This window comes from Lagenorhynchus albirostris, chromosome 7 (genome assembly GCF_949774975.1).
Source record: "Lagenorhynchus albirostris chromosome 7, mLagAlb1.1, whole genome shotgun sequence".
NCBI classification, from domain to species: Eukaryota; Metazoa; Chordata; class Mammalia; order Artiodactyla; family Delphinidae; genus Lagenorhynchus; species Lagenorhynchus albirostris.
The window spans coordinates 75,027,692-75,041,315 of NC_083101.1; the positions used below are offsets into that span (position 1 = coordinate 75,027,692).

The window sequence follows — 13,624 nt, forward strand, 5'->3', positions numbered from 1 at the left end:
GCATTGCTAGAACATTTGAAAGGAAAAGGTGGAAGGAGTAGAATTGTGTTATAGGAATCTGGGAGACATTATGGTAACTAAAGATGTATCCTCTCTTTTGGGCAGGAATGAGTCACCTTGCATATGCACCAGCATAAAATATTCCTTAAAACTATCCTTCCTTCGCTCTGATATCATGTTCATCAAGTTATTCTTCTTCTCAGTATTCATGAAACACAAGCATATTAGTTTCTTTTTTAAAAGACTTTATTGAGATAAAATTTATATATGAAAAAATACCCATGCATGTTGCTTTCTTGAAGTAAATATTTATCATTAAATTATTCAACTTTAGTTCTGTGTGAGTTTAGGTAGAGGGGTGAACATTGTTGAGTTTGATTAATTCTGAATTACTAGTATGGCTGAAGATCTTGCACAGTGATAAGTTCATTTAGGTGGCATTCATAAAGTGTGCTCTTCAGATCCTGAGCTCCTCAGATTTTTAATAGGTGTTATACCACCAAAGGATTCATAGTCAAAGGAATTTGGGAAACATTATTTGAAACAAAGGTAAATTGTTTTCTTTCTTCTTGACTGCTCAGAACCCTTAATGTGCCAATGTGCAATAAGTTCAAGAAGAGTATATACTATTAATATTAGGGTCTTTTTTTCTGAGTAGTGGGATTGTGGGTCTTTTCATCTTCGTTGGACTTCCTGATATGTTCTCAAAATTTTCTGTGATGAACATATAATACTTAGACATGCAATAAAAATTCAAATAAAGTCATATATACAGTTAGTACTTTAACTTGTAGAAAGGACATATGATAGTTAAGACAACTCTGTAGTCATTGAACTAGAACTGAACCAGTCTTTACCCAGAAAGGAAGTAGGAGGAAAATTGCCTATTCATTAGATATATGCATTTGCATTATAACAATGTGAAGTTCGGCAGAAAAAAATTTCTTGAAAAAAGCAAGTTTCTCAACTTCCATTCTAAATTACTCATATATGATATTTGGGGAACATAATTGAGCAGGATTTCTTTAAACTAAAACGTGTTATCTGAGGGAAATTCTTGACTAATGTCTCTTCCTTCCTCTCAGAGCTTTTCAACAAATCCAACAAGAATATTCTCTCTGCTAGGATAGACCTGGAGGCTACTATCTGCATGAACCGGCTCTTCCTCAGTCAGTCACATTGCTCAGTGAGTTTCATTCCTGTTAAAATAACACCTTGTAAGTCATGTGGAAAGAAGCTGCAGACTGAACAAACATGCTGAATAGCCTTACTAATGAACATCAACATGGGAAAGCTAGCAAGTCTTTGTTTTTCCCATCCTTATCTTTATCAGTAAATAAACATGAGTTCTTTATACTCTTTTTCACTAATGGGAGTCCCTGATTTGGACCATATTCTGGTTTGTGTTAATGTGTAGAATTCAGGCAGGGTGAGAGGATTAGAGCATGGAGTAATGCTGTTCACACTAGAGATGAAAGAAGATAGAAGATAATAGGGGCTCTTGCTGTCCCCCTGCCCAATTTCTCTGTTGTTCTTTCCTTTAGCTATATGATTCCAGCATAAACAACCTTGATAAATTAGAATGTTTAGGCTTGAAGTAAGAAGAAATCAAGATGGAATACTAGAGAGTACCTTTTTAAATAAAAGCAGGTTGTGTCTTTAAACTGCAGATTCATAGTTTGAGAACTGAGATTAAACATCTTTAAAAAGACCGGTTTTAATACAAAGGTAGAAAAGTTAGGAAAGACAGATAAACAAAATGAAGAAAATAAATTACTTCTGATCACACTAGTCTCTAGATGTGCATCTATATGTCTTGTCACACATATCTATTTTTCATTATATACTTATGTATTTTTAATAAAATTAATATACTGTTCTTAAACTTACTTTTGCTATTTATAGTTTTGCAAACATTTGTTTGTGTCATTATATATTCATGTACAACAACGTTAAATTGCTGCGTATTATTTTATTATAGGAATACTTTCTGAAAACAAACGCCATGTTAATGAATGAAGTTTAAGGGGTGGGGTTAAGTGTAAGCTTTGACTAAGGTAACTGAGTTTGAATCACAGCTCCACTACTAACTTGTCATATGACCTTGGGAAGTTACTTAGTCTCTGAATTTCAGTTTCTTCATCTATGGGATGAAGTAGTAGTGCTTAACTCATAGGATTGAATCAAAGTGTATGCAGGGTCCAAGGCTTTTGACACAAAAGGCTCTCAGAAAGGTGGCGTGCTTAGCAGTGTGCAAGAGTGCTTGTTTTCCTGCACTCCCACCACTACCTGCGTTTTCCAGGTTGACGTTGCACTACCTCATTTGTTTTAGTTTTTTTAAGTAAACCAAACTGCCTCCATTACTACAACTAGAAACCTTGTGTTTTAATCAAGAAAGCACAATGCAGAATGTGTTTTCATACTAAAAAAAGAAAACAAAATATTTTAAAAACTATTAAAAATATTTATTCATTATAACTTTGTAATAACAAAAGCTTAATGCTTACTGCTTATATTTAGAAGATAATAGATTATACTTTGCTGCCTCAATATCTTCTCTCATAACATATTGTAATGAATTGCTGCTCTGAAACCTGACTGTATAACCTTAAGGGGCATAGGAATAACCTGTGTATAAATAATCTAATCAGTAAACAAGGCTGTTCTGCCTGGTCACTTTATCCTCCTTGAGGTCAGAGTGATTACACATAAGGAGAAGCTGTGTCATGGGAGGGAAAATAACACCCATTGGAGAGTCTAGTATAGAAGAGAGTTTGGAGGAAGCATGAGTCAGAAGGATTTGAGTGGTCTCCTGCCTAAAAGAGGCTTAGACACACTAGATGAGCACTTCACAAGAAAAATATAAAAACTAAAATGAGATTTTCAAAATTAACTTGTTTTATTTCAAAATCTTTTTGTAAAACGGTATTCTTACCATGATAAAAACATAGTAATACCATGGAAGAAAGCAAACTTAATTGATTAGAATTGTATTTGGCATAGGGTCAAGAAAGAACTGCTACTAGCCAAACTGAAATATTATTTTTGTGTTGTCACTTTCAACAGATAAACTCACCCTATTAGAGGAAGTCTCAAATGACATGACGGTGAAAATATTTGGAAGGCAGCTATGCTCATCACTATACCACCAACGCTAAAGGTGAAAATATTTATCTGATACAGTCCATAAGCTCAACCTGAATTTTTTTTTTTTATCAAAGGAAACCACAGTTCATTTTTAAAAGCCTCTCTCAATCTTTAAACAGCTTCTTGTTAAAATGAACTTTCCCTCTGTTTACTGGAGTGAGGGAGGGCCACCTTAGAGGCCAACGATTACCACTCCATCCCCGCCCCAGCCAAGGACAAAGCAGGGACCTTGTGTCTCAGGATTAGGGGAAATGGTTAAGAAGGAGAGGAAGAGAAAATTGCTTTTCCAGCCTCTCTGACTTCCCATGTAGCCTACAGAGAAAAGCAAGCATCCCTTGGGAGGAAATAACAAAAGTGCCAAACAGTAGATGGATGGATGAAGCCTAAATCCCTGCAGAGTACCAGAGCTCTTGCCTTTGTAAGCCACATAAGCTCTGTCCCTTGCTCATGGTGGTTATCAGAAGGCCAAATGGACATTTACTACCAATTGGCCCTACCTCCCTGGGGGCCTCTAGCCTTGAAGACGTTCCTTGGCTCAGTTCCTTTTTCTGCCAGAAATATCAAAGTCAGAGGAGGGGGGCTGGTGAAGCTGTAAAAGTCCAGTTGCCTTGTTTCCTTTTTCTGTGGCACACTTGAGGTAGCCAGTTAGACCATAAGAGGTATCCATAAGAGACCCTAAGAAACAGCTAATTGAAAGAGGTGTCAGGTAATAGATAAGCAAGCTTCTTACAAAACCACTCACCACTGTATTATCTCTAAGGTGCCCCCACGTCAGCCAAAAAAAATGATAAAAGGCCTCCATAAAATAAACATTCAAAGTTTCTGTGATCCAGTATCTTTTTATTGAGTACAGATTAGATTTCCAGGACAGGTTTTCTGTATCACATACTCTGATTTGTCAGACTTTTGATTCCTAAGAAATTTCATGACCTCACTGTGCACTGCCATCCCCCTCCCTAAACAATAAGCTCAACAAGCCGTATCTCTTAATTATCTTCTCAGTAAGTATTAAGGTATGACCTGATGAAAAGAATTTTTTAAAGAGTATATTGGATTGATTGTCTGGAATTCCATACCAAGCTAATGTTTTGACATTATGTGATCACAGCCTCAGAAATGTAAACAGAAAGGACATTTCCAAATAAAGACTGGAGAGGAGATTTAGCACTAACACATGGCACCTCAGTAAGGAAAAATCGCTGGAATTTTGACTGCCGCATGGGTCAGACCCTTTGTCCTGTCATCTGACTTTATCCCTGTTTCATCCATGGTGCTAAAAGCATCCACCATATAAGTATAATAAGTCATTTCTTTAACTTTCCTCATTGAAGCAGCTGTCTGCAAAGATTTTCCTCACTTACTAGAAGAAATAATCCCCCTTCATATAACCCAAGCTAGTCATACACTTCCTGTGGATCTTTCCTTCACACCTTTCTCTTCTGCTTGTACATAATGATTGAGGAATGCAGCATAATGGAAAAGGCATGGGACTTTGAGTTTGAAGAAGCACCCATGCAGCTCACTAGCTAAAGGACTTTGGGCAACTCATTCAGTCTCCCTGAGCCTATTTCCAGGGTTATTATGAGACTCACATGTATCTAATATGTGTGAAATTACGTTAGTGTATAAAATACTATATAAATAAAGTAGTAGTTACTATATTCCTTTCACTTGTACCACTACCTGCATGCAAACATCTGCATCAGTACCCATTCTTCCCTCTCAGAAGCATAATTGTCCCTTCTCAGAAGCATGTCTTAGAAGCATAGTTTCTAAGTCTTTCTAGAAGTCCCCTCTCTATTCAAGACTAGTTCCTACACTGGTGCTCATCATATCCAGTCCAGATTCCTTATGAATCTTCCTTTATTTTCTATCTTTCATCCCCTTCCTCCTATGGCTTTAGCCTTTCCTCCATTGATTTCATCCTCTCAATGCAGAAACACGTTCATCTTCCTCCCATTATTTTCACATTTGAAGTTCTTAAAAGACTAGTTTACTTCATACCCCAAGCTTTTTTCCAAACACTACTCCCTCTACTCCACTGAAATTGCTTTTGTTAACGTAACCAATGCTATCTTTTTTTAAAAACATCTTTATTAGAGTATAATTGCTTTACAATGTTGTGTTAGTTTTTGCTGCATAACACAGTGAATCAGCTATATGTATACATACATCCCCATATCTCTTCCCTCTTGTGTCTCCCTCCCACCCTCCCTATACCACCCCACTAGGTGGACACAAAGCACTGAGCTGATCTCTCTGTGCTATGCAGCTGCTTCCCACTAGCTATCTATTTTACATTTGGTAGTGTATATATGTCCATGCCACTCTCTCACTTTGTCCCAGCTTACCCTTCCCCCTCCCCATGTCCTCAAGTCCATTCTCTACATCTGCGTATTTATTCCTGTCCTGCCCCTCGGTTCTTCAGAACCATTTTTGTTTTTAGATTCCATATATATGTGTTAGCATACAGTATTTGTTTTTCTCTTTCTGACTTACTTCACTCTGTAACAGACTCTAGGTCCATCCACCTCACTACAAATAACGCAATTTCGTTTCTCTTTATGGCTGAGTAATATTCCATTGTATACATGTGCCACATCTTCTTTATACATTCATCCGTCGATGGACACTTAGGTTGCTTCCATGTCCTGCCTATTGTAAGTAGTGCTGCAGTGAACATTGTGGTACATGACTCTTTTTGAATTATGGTTTTCTCAGGTTATATGCCTAGTAGTGGGATTGCTATCTTAATTACTAAAGTTAATGGACTCTTAGGTTTTATTCCAGTAAAACTTCTGTGTAGGGTTTAAAATTAGTAACCACTACCTTCTTGAAACTTTGTCTTCCTTTGCGTTTTGTGACATCATTTTCACTTAATTCTTCTACCTTTTTGTCTACTCTTCATTCTTTTCCCAGGCATCTCTTCTGCTTCTACAGGAGGCTTAGAGAATTTTAACTTGCCAAATTGAATTCTTTCTTCTTGGCTATTGGAATTATCTCAAAGAGTCCTATGTGTCAGGCTGATTTCATACTTTGATAATGAGTTTGTGATTAAGATAACTATATAATGAAAATTGGATCGTGACTACTTATTTCCCATAGACTTCTGAAGTGTCACTAGATGTAGATAAATTTTAGTACAACTAATGAGTTCAGTTGTGGCGTCATCTAAAGGTAAAAAAAGCTGCAGTAGCAGCAATGAAAACAACAAAAACCCCATTATTAAACATTCCCTGAATGCTATTGTTATTGTAAAGTATTGCAGTCATTTGAGCATCTTGTCCTCATCTGGTACTATTGGGCCACAAGTATTTTCTTCTCTCTTTAAGGTAGGCACCAGGTGGTAGGAAGAACTTCTCACTCATTTCTACTAAACTATGAGATCTTTCACCAGGCTGTAAGCTCCCTGCAGACAGGGATTATGTCTTAGTCATCTGCATCCTCTCTGCCAAGTGTACCACTTGGCACATAAGCTCACAGTGAATGCTTATCGAATTGAATTAGTTTGGGTGGGTTACACTAAGCCAAATTGAGAAGGCATGAGAGTCGCTTTGGAAAGCAGTTTGAAAGTGTCTTAAAATGGTAAACATAGAGTTACCATGTGACCGAACAGTTCCACTCCTAGGTATATGTACCCGGGAGACTTGAAAACATACATTCACACAAAAACTTGTATACAAATGTTCTTAGCAGCATTATTCATAATAGTCTAAAAGTGGATACAACCCAAGTATCCATCAGCTGATGAATGGATAAATAAAATGGGGTGTATAAATATACACAATGGAACATTATTCGGCCATAAAAAGAAGTGTAGGGGCTTCCCTGGTGGCGCGGTGGTTAAGAGTCCGCCTGCCAATGCAGGGTACACGGGTTCGTGCCCCTGTCTGGGAAGATCCCACATGCCACGGAGTGGCTGGGCCCGTGAGCCATGGCTGCTGAGCCTGCGCGTCCGGAGTCTGTGCTCCGCAATGGGAGAGGCCACAGCAGTGAGAGGCCCGCATACCGCAAAAAAAAAAAAAAAAAAAAAAAAAGAAAGTTTAGATGAACTTATAGGCAGTTCGCAATAGGGATTTATTTTAACAGCATGATCTTTTGGACACTTAGCAAATTATCAAATATTGTTATTTAATAGTGTGTGAAATAGGCTGGGTTACACAAAAAAACTTACATGGCAGTCTGCTACCTCTTGAGCTCTGCATGAAGCTCTCCCTGCCCCCTTCCCAGCTACACTCTGGCTCCCCAGGCCTTCCTCTCAACCTCACAGATTTCTGGCACTAGTATCAGCAGAGGAAAGACTGAGGATGAAGGCAAGTGGATTAAAACAATGGGGAAGGGAAGAAGACAGAGTAGGCGAAGTACCTTGTGACCTTAAAATAACGAGCCACATTTTCCTGTGTGTCTGGTGAACTGTCTTTAAAGACAATTCCAAAAAAAAAAAAGCTATAAAAATGTTTAAAGGCAACATCCTTCAGCTAGGAGCCTGCCCTACCAAGTTGGCTGCTTTGAAGCTCAACACACATCTGAATTTAACTGAAAAGCAGATTTCAGTACGTTTGGAAGGTGAGGAATGGGAGTGAAGTGAGGATTAGTCTTACTGTTTGAAAATCATTGTTTATAACTCATATTACAATCTATTGAAATAATTGATAAAAGAAGTAGTGTTCCCCCTGCTCTCAGCTATTATAAAAAATAATCAGGTGTTCTTGGTTGAGATGGAAATAAATTTCCAATTTTGTTTATTCAGGGTAAAACTCTGCTGTGTGCCTCTAAACTTTTCAAAAATTTTCAGTTTTTTACACGGAAGCAACAACATAGTGAATGAGCAAAGAGTGAAAACTTCATTGCAAGTAAAATTTCTAAGTAGCTGTGGTACACAGAATTAAGATTTTGATATCCTAATCCCCAGAACCTGTGAATATGTTACCTTACATGGCAAAATAGACATCGCAAGTGTGATTAAAGATTGAGATGGGAAGATTATTCTGGATTATCTGGGTGGACCCAGTGAAATCACAAACCTCCTTTTAAAAGGGAGGCAAGAAGGTCAAAGCCAGAGAAATAAAACATGAGGGTTAGAAGCAAATGTTGGAATGATGTACTTTGAAGGTAGAGGAAGGATCTATGAGCCAAGAAATGCAGGCAGCCTCTGGAAGCTGGGAAAAGAAAGGAAACAGAATCTCCCCAGGGCCTCTAGAAGGATTTAAACCTAAGACTTCTCAGACTTCTGACTTCCAGAACTGTAAGATAATAAATTTGTGTTGCTGTAGGCCATTAAGCTTGTGGTAATTCACTACAGCCCAGATTTATGCAACATATGCCACAACCCTCTGCAATTACTTTTTCACCAATTATAGTTTCCATCCTCATACTTATTTGTCATAATTTCATTGCCAATAGCAGGAACTTCTAATGGTGTGAAGTCCATCATATGCGGAAAGCAAAACGTATCTGTATATATAAAGCCAAACATACCAGCAAGTAAGGCTGCCTGTTTTCATTTATCAAATTCATTCAACTAATGCTTATTGAATAAAGAAGTGAACAAGACCAACAAAATTTCTGCCCAGATGGAACTTCCATCCTAATGGAGGAATAAACAAACAATGCAAGTTCATGTGGTGATAACTTTTCCTGGTAAATGTCAATACTGGCTGATACTGGAAAATTAAAGTGTCTCTTTGTAAACCCAACTGCCAAGTTCATGAACCCTTTACTACCATAAAATATGTTTTTCCTGAGGCATTCAAGTAAAACCTCCAGGGGTTCTTCAAGACATCTCATCTATTTCATATCAACTTTCTCAAACTTTATGGGATAATCAATTTCTAAAGTGATTAAAGGCATAAGTGAATACCACAGCTTCTGTCCCTAGGATCCATCTCCAGCCTAAATGCGGTGTTCTGACCAACATCCCAGAATAACCCAGGACTGTTTAGTCTCACATTGGCTCCAGAATGTCTGTATGCGAGGGCCTTAAGGATTGTAATTTCATTGAAAGTGTGGCTAGGAGACTTGTCTTAAAGCTGTATTTGACTAGCAAGCACACTGTTTATTTGGGGAATAGTGATATAGATTGGGAGTGGAATTCAAAAGCTTCCCCTAAGCTATTCTTTGGTACTGCCACTGCAACACAGGTAAATAGAGAGCTGAAGAAGATCTAGTTACCGCCATGGGCAACTTGGGAGAAGTTCTGGTCCAAATGAAGGGAAGGTTGAGTTCAAGGGAATCAAAAAGCACAGTTAGCTAGACATATGGCAGGTACCAACCAAGTTCTCTTAATGTGCTGCCTTTGCATTACTTGGGAGTAGAGCACCTCCCAACAAAATGTGGAAGTATACTTTTCTTACCTTTATGCCTGAAATAATTAACCAGTAACTATCTCAAGTGACTATAAGTGATATTTAATGGAACTGCACAGGTGGTTTCATACTATCTATGTTTTTGCCCAACAAAATTAAACTCCAAGTAGGAAGTAAGTCTACATGCAAAAACAGATTTAAAATTAAGAGACATCGTTCAGGGAATTCCATGGTGGTCCAGTGATTAAGACTCCACGCTCCCAATGCAGGGGGCCCGGGTTTGAGCCCTGGTCAGGAAACTAGATCCCACATGACGCACCTAAGACCAGCGCAGCCAAGTAAATAAATAATTAAAAAAAAAAAAAGAGACAGCCTTCATTCCTTTATTTCCCTTAACTTTTATATTCAATTTAACAGCAGCTTCTAAAACTTCATCTCCAAAATATCACCTGTTTAGTCTATTTATTTTCATTTCTTTTATTATAATCCCAGTTCAAGCCACCATCACGTTTTAGTTAGACCTTAACTTTGTTCAGTTAAGGTCTAAGCAAAAGTTAAGGTCCCTTGCCTCTCTACAATCCATTCTTTAAGAGCAGCCATGATAATACTTCTGATTTTGTTGAAAAAATTTTAAAACTCAGTAAATACAAAGAATTTTACAACAAATGCTAGTGTACTCACCACCTGGAATTAGTAAGTTATTAATATTTTGTCTTTACATATGAATGACATTACAAATATGATAAAAATAGGTATTACATGTATGGTGATGTCGTGTTTGTTTCTTTCTTCAGCCCCATAGCCCAGAACTAATCACCACCTTAAATTTGGTGTTTATCCCTCAAGGCTGTTTTTATACCTTTACTTGATATATGTGTTTATAAACAAAATATAGAATTGTTTTGTATGCTTAAAACATCTATATAAAAGCTATCATTCTGTACCTTCTTTTTTTCGACTGAACATTACTTTGTTGAAAGCTATCCATGTTTATTCTTACAAATCTTGCTTATTCATTTTAATTGCTGTGTATTGTATTTCACTGTATGAATAAAATACAACCTACTCTTCAGTTTTGCCACTGATTGATATTTAGGTTGCTTTATATTTTTCTCTATTACAGTGCTCCAGTGAACATCCTGGTATGTGACTTTTTGTGCTCATGCATACAACTTTCATTACTTGGGTGTAGAATTGCTAGATCATAGGGTATGCATGCACATTTTCAGTTAGCTCTTTCCAAAGTAGTTGTGCTGATTTACGGTCCCACCAATCAACTCCTGAACTTGGTATTTTCGAACTTTAAATTTTTTCAAATTGTTGTTTTAATGGGATTTCCATGATGACTAGTGAGGTGAAGTATCTTTTCACGTGACTCTTGGACATTAATTTTTCTTCTTCTGTGAATTATCTGTTCATATCTATTACTTATTACTGTTTTGGATCCTAATTATTTACACCATATATAGTTTAGTTATATCTATATCTATATATTGATATATATCTCCCAAATATCTTCTCTCAGTCTATGCCTTATCTTTTCACTTTATGTAAGATGTTATTTGTATTTCAAAATTTTTAATTAAAGTAATTTTTTAAATTATTTTATTTTTTATTTTTGGCCATGTTGGGTCTTCGTTGCTGCGCATGGGCTTTCTCTAGTTGTGGCCAGCGGGGGCTCCTTTTCTTTGTGGTGTGCAGGCTTCTCACTGTGGTGGCTTCTCTTGTTGCGGAGCACAGGCTCTAGGCGCATGGGCTTCAGTAGTTGTGGCACACGGGCTCAGTAGTTGTGGCACATGGACTCAGTAATTGTGGTGCACGGGCTAGTTGCACCGTGGCATGTGGGATCTTCCCAGACAAGGGCTCGAACCTGTGTCCCCTGCATTGGCAGGTGGACTCTTAACCACTGCGCCACCAGGGAAGCCCCTAAAGTAATATTTTTAAAACACAAATTAGATCACAGTCTTCCCCTGCTTAAAACCTCCAGTGACGTCCCACTGCTAAACATTTTGCCTTGACCCAGAAATCTGTTCTTCGTGATCTTGGGGAAGCCTTTTCTGATCACCCAGTCGAACACAGCCCCCGTCCTCCCACCCGGCAACACTCTATTTACATCATCCTGTTTAATTCTCTTCCCAGCACGTATGTTTTTATCTCTTCATGGTATGTTCTTAAGTGTTTGATTAATTCCCCCCCCCCCCACCACCCGCTAGCCTACTTCAACCCAACTAGAATTTGAGCTTCATAACAGACAGGACTTTGTCTTTTTTACTGTGGTTCCCACCAGTGCCTTGAACAATGCTAGTGCACAGTTAGGTTTTTATTAACAAAATGAAACAATGACCTTACCATAATTCTGTACAGTTTGTAGTATATATTGGTATATAATAGAATGTGGACCCATCCTCAATAATGCTTAGAATAATGCTTTGTATATGGTAGGTTCTCAACAGATATTTTTTGATAAATGGATGATTGTTTTTGTCATTATCATAAAATTCTGAATTAAGAAACTTATGCTCAGTGTTAGATAATAAAAAAAAAGTGTTGCATAGTGAACAAAACTAGATAAGCAGCACTCATCATAGCATTTTTCTTGATGGGATTTCCTTCTTTCCAGATACACTGCATATCATAGAAGCCCTACAACCAGACTTACATCAGCTAAGAAGTTTGGGATATCACTACAACAGCCTTTCCAGGAGAAGAAAGGGTTACAATACAGAGGAAATCTGGTTTCAGAACAATGGGGAACACATATAGAATAGTGGTTAAGAGCTTGGGTTCTGGAGGTAGTCAAATCCGGGTTTTATTCCTGGGTCTGCCACTGGTTAGGGTAACCCAGGACCACCTACCTTCTCTAATTCTCAGTTTTAGCAACTGCAAAATAAGGAAAACAATGTCTTCTTTATAGCATATAGATGAAATGAACTGATACAGTAAAGCATCTGCACAGTGCCTGCCACCAAAGTGCTCAATAAATAGTAACAGTTAATATTATTAAATGGAAGTTATTATATATTCCCAGATGTTATATAATGGAAAAACAGAGATTTTAACTTTTAATGGCATTTTAAGACTACAGTCTGGTTATAATGTACTGAGGAATACTTTTTCACTGTAAGAACAAATTGCCTTAGATGATTTACTTCCTGTCTTGACTTCTAGTTTTCATGGATGAATTATTATAGATTTGTGCAAATTTCAAGCAATATTGACTAAGCTTTTTATTTTTAAAAGTTCATTACTTTACTGATACATTTATATAAATATACATAACATTTTAGATAATGCATAAATGTGATCATATACATGTTTTCATAGTGAAGTTTTTTTTAAATATCTCTCTCCCCCCTCTTGAGCTTCTTTACACCCCATTCCCATAGTAGCCCGTGTTAATAGCCTAATATTTATCCATCCATTTTTTTCTCTTGATTTATACAATTCTGTGCAAACCTATTAATTAATATACTTATATACCTATGCAAATACAGGGTTTTTTGATTATTAATTTAAAAAATGAGACCATATTCTCAAGCATGTTGCTTTTTTCACCCAGCAATGCCCAGAGGAACAATTCACTTGGGTATAATGTGAATTCATATTTTAATGGCAATACAATATTCTATGATTTAGATATAACATTATGTATTCAGCAATCCCCCAACTGCTGAGCATTCATTTTGTTTCCATTTCTGGCACTACAAATTGTGCTACAATAAACATATTTATATGTCTTTATCTACTGATGTGTTTATTTCTTTGGGACAGATTCCGAGGAGAAGGATTGCTAGGTTGGAGGACATGTTTATTTTTAATTTTAATAGATATTGACAAATCTTTTCTACCAACAGTAAGAAATGTAAAAACATTTTGTGTCACTTTTACAGAAAATGGCACTTGTACATAGTAGTGTTGTAGCAATAAATGTGACATCTTTTTTTAAAAAAAGAACAATAAACTTCTGGTAAGGAAGTTTCAAACAAAAGAAGCATTCCATTGGGCTATGTCCTCCTTTTTTAATTACTGTAATTGGGAAGTCGAGTTGGGTAGGGGATGGGGGCAGGGAGAAGGAGACTTGAAGAAGAAAGGGTGGTGAAATAGAAATCCTTCCACGTTTACTTTCATCAATAGGTGACTTTCCCCTCCGCAAGTGGGCTGTCCTAAAACAG

The 13,624-nt window shown here is 37.2% G+C and overlaps 1 long non-coding RNA gene across 1 annotated transcript; it reads left to right on the plus strand.

Moving 5' to 3' along the window:
* The first annotated feature begins 350 nt into the window (after window positions 1–350).
* LOC132522948 (uncharacterized) lies at window positions 351–13,111 on the plus strand. The gene is made up of 4 exons (XR_009541386.1): window positions 351–549; window positions 1,086–1,186; window positions 3,067–3,160; window positions 12,073–13,111. It is a non-coding gene; the product is annotated as an uncharacterized LOC132522948 (long non-coding RNA).
* The last annotated feature ends 513 nt before the right edge of the window (window positions 13,112–13,624 follow it).